This window comes from Humulus lupulus, chromosome 3, assembly GCF_963169125.1.
Source record: "Humulus lupulus chromosome 3, drHumLupu1.1, whole genome shotgun sequence".
Classification (NCBI taxonomy): domain Eukaryota; kingdom Viridiplantae; phylum Streptophyta; class Magnoliopsida; order Rosales; family Cannabaceae; genus Humulus; species Humulus lupulus.
The window spans coordinates 175,534,652-175,538,021 of NC_084795.1; positions in this window are offsets into that span (position 1 = coordinate 175,534,652).

The following is a 3,370-nucleotide window of genomic DNA, read 5'->3' on the forward strand; positions in this document are numbered from 1 at the left end:
GACAATAACCCACCAAATATGTACAATAGATCCGGAGCTGTTGAACAACCCCAGAATAACCAAGGACAGCAGGACAAAACCCTCGAGCGCCTGGCCCAGATGGAGGAGCTGATGAGGAAGCTCCTGTCAGAAAAAGAAAAAGATGAATATGATTCAGGGGACGAGATGGAGCTCTTCGCCCCCAGCATAGCAGCAACAGCGTACCCACCTGGTTTCCGTATGCCGCACCTGTCCAAGTTCAATGGAGACGGAGATCTGTCAGATCATCTGGGGATGTTCAACACCCTAATGATGGCCCACAACATCGGCCCCGAGCTGAGATGCTTGATATTCCCTTCCACACTGACTGGACCAGCCATGCAGTGGTTCAAGCAAGGTAAAAGACAGTCAATCAGGTCCTGGAAGACTTTCTTGGCAGATTTCAAAAGGGCATTCCGAGCCTCCCAGGTTGCGCGCGTTCAGGCCGACTCCCTGGCTAACATGAGGCAGCAGCCCGGTGAAACTCTGAAGGCCTACCTGAGCAGATTTGTGAACGTCGCTGCTCGAGCCAGAGACGCAGATGATAGCTCCAAGCTCATGGCCATGAGAACTGGAATCCTCGTCGGAGGGGATCTCTGGTACATACAAAGAAAGGGAGTCAGCTTGGTTAACGAATTCCTTAACAGGGCCCAGGAATGGATCAACTTGGAGGAGGCTGAAGCTTCAGCTGCAGGAACCAGCCAGGTCCCTGAGCAGCCCACCAGAGTGGGGACGGAGGTCGTGGCAGCGACCCAAAACATCACATAGAACAACCAGCCCGGTGGAGGCAAAAGAAAGGGAAATGGCAAGGGCAGCCAGCACGGCCAAAAAAAGAATAAGTCCGTAGATAAGTTTAAGCCCGTCTTCGCGACTTATACAGAGCTCATCCACTCTAGGGAGAACATCTTCCTAGCTAACTCTGCTCGAGTCCCCTGGAAGAGGCCGGAGCCATTAAAGCACCACAAGGGGAAGAGAGACACCTCCAAGTTTTGCCATTTTCATAACGATGTTGGCCACAATACCGACGATTGTAGGCATTTAAAAGATGAGATTGAGACCCTCATCCGAGCCGGACCCTTAGCTCAATACGCACGGAACAGGGTTCCAGCGAGTCGACCTGCTCCGGAAGTCCCGGCCAGTCAGCCCGGGTCTCGGATAGATCAGGATGTACCTCTTCCTGTGGTAGGAGGAGAGATATCCACCATCTCTGGAGGTCTGCATATGGCTGGCACGAGCAGGGGTGCCCAGAAGAGGTACGTGAACGAACTAAAGGCGCATAACGGAGTAGAGTTCGTCCCGGAGCAGCGCCTGCCAAAGCAGCAGTGATTCGAGAAGCAACCGATCATTTTTACAGAGGAAGATGCGGGCCATGTCCAGTTCCCTCACAATGACCCTTTGGTCGTGGCAGTTCATCTCGCCAATCAGAGAGTCAGGAGAGTGCTGATCGACAATGGGAGCTCGGTGAACCTCCTATTCCGGTCCACATTGGAGAAGATGGATTTGACCGTCACCGAGCTGAAGGCGACCTCCATGATGTTGTATGGTTTTTCGGGAGAAGGATCAGCAGCAATAGGGACGATCGAGCTGGTGATCACCCTAGGAGAAGGATCTCGGACAGTCTCCAATCTCCTCGAGTTCGTGGTCATTGACTGCTCCGCTGCGTACAACGCAATTTTGGGACGACCTACACTCATGGCATTTGAGGCCGTCACTTCCATTCTCCACCTCGCGATGAAATTCCCTACTTCCACGGGAATATGCACTATCCATGGCGATCAGCTCGCTGCCAGGGAATGCTACAGAATTTCCATGAAGGGAAAATCTAAACCCGGGCAGCTGGCAATGGCCATTCAAGGTGGTGAAGAGGAATCTCAGGAACCCTTAGCTGATCCTGAGATTGAAAAACCTCAAAGCGTCGAAGGGGAAAATGTCATCTTAAGTGAGGATATTGACCCCCGAATAGGCGAGGACAGATCCGAGCTCCAAGCTATTGAGGAGCTCGAGGAAGTGAACATCGATTCGCAGAACCCTTCGCGGAAGGTTAAGCTCGGGAAAAATCTCTGTAGCGAGAGGAAGGCGGAGCTGACCGAGTTTCTGCGGAATAACCTTGACGTATTTGCATGGTCACACGAGGATATGGTGGGAATTAGCCCGAGTGTCATCATGCACACACTTCATCTGGATAAAAGTGTTCCCGCCAAGTCCCAGAAGCAAAGACGTTTAGGAATAACCTGGGCTGAAGCCCTAGAAGAAGAAGTAGCCCGGCTCAAGAAATGCGGCTTTATCCATGAAGCCAAGTTTTCGATCTAGGTCGCCAACCCTGTGCTAGTTCCAAAGCCTAACGGGAAATGGTGGACTTGCATCGATTTCTCCGACCTGAATAAAGCCTGCCCCAAGGATTGTTTTCCACTGCCAAGGATTGACCAGTTGGTGGATGCCACGGCGGGGCACGAGCTCATGTCCTTTATGGATGCGTACTCAGGCTACAATCAGATCGCCATGAATCCGGCAGATCAAGAACACACCAGCTTCATGACCCCGACTAACGTTTATTGTTACAAGGTCATGCCGTTCGGGCTGAAGAACGTCGGAGCTACCTACCAAAGGTTGGTAAATAGAATGTTCGCAGACCAGATCGGAAAGAACATGGAAGTGTACATTGATGACATGCTAGTCAAGTCAAAGACTGCCGATAACCATGTTTCCGACTTGGAAGAATGTTTTAACATACTACGGGAGTATGGCATGAGGCTTAATCCACAGAAGTACACTTTTGGAGTTGCATCAGGGAAGTTCCTGGGGTTCATTGTCAATACCCGAGGAATCGAGGAAAACCCCGACAAGATCAAATCATTGCTCGAGCTTCCCTCACCCAGGTCACGCAAGGATGTCCAAGGCCTGACAGGAAGAGTGGCAGCCCTCAATCGGTTTATTTCCAAGTCCACCGATAAGTGTTTGCCATTCTACAACCTGCTCCGAGGAAACAAGAAGTTCGAATGGATAGAAGAGTGCGAAAGCGCATTCCTCGGCCTGAAGGCACATCTGGCCGAGCCGCCCATACTATCCAAACCAAAATCAGGAGAGCCTTTTTTTCTCTACCTGGTTGTCAGTGAGGATGCAGCTAGTGCCATATTAGTACGGGAAGAAGACCGAGTTCAGAGACCAGTCTACTACATCAGCAAGAGACTTCTCGGAGCTGAATCCCGGTACCCGTTGATGGAGAAATTGGCGTTTTGCCTTATCACAGCCTCGAGAAAGCTCAGGCCATACTTCCAGTCCCACTCGATACACGCATGACCGGTCAGCCTTTACGGCAGGTTTTGCAAAAACCTGAAGCATCGGGACGTTTGTT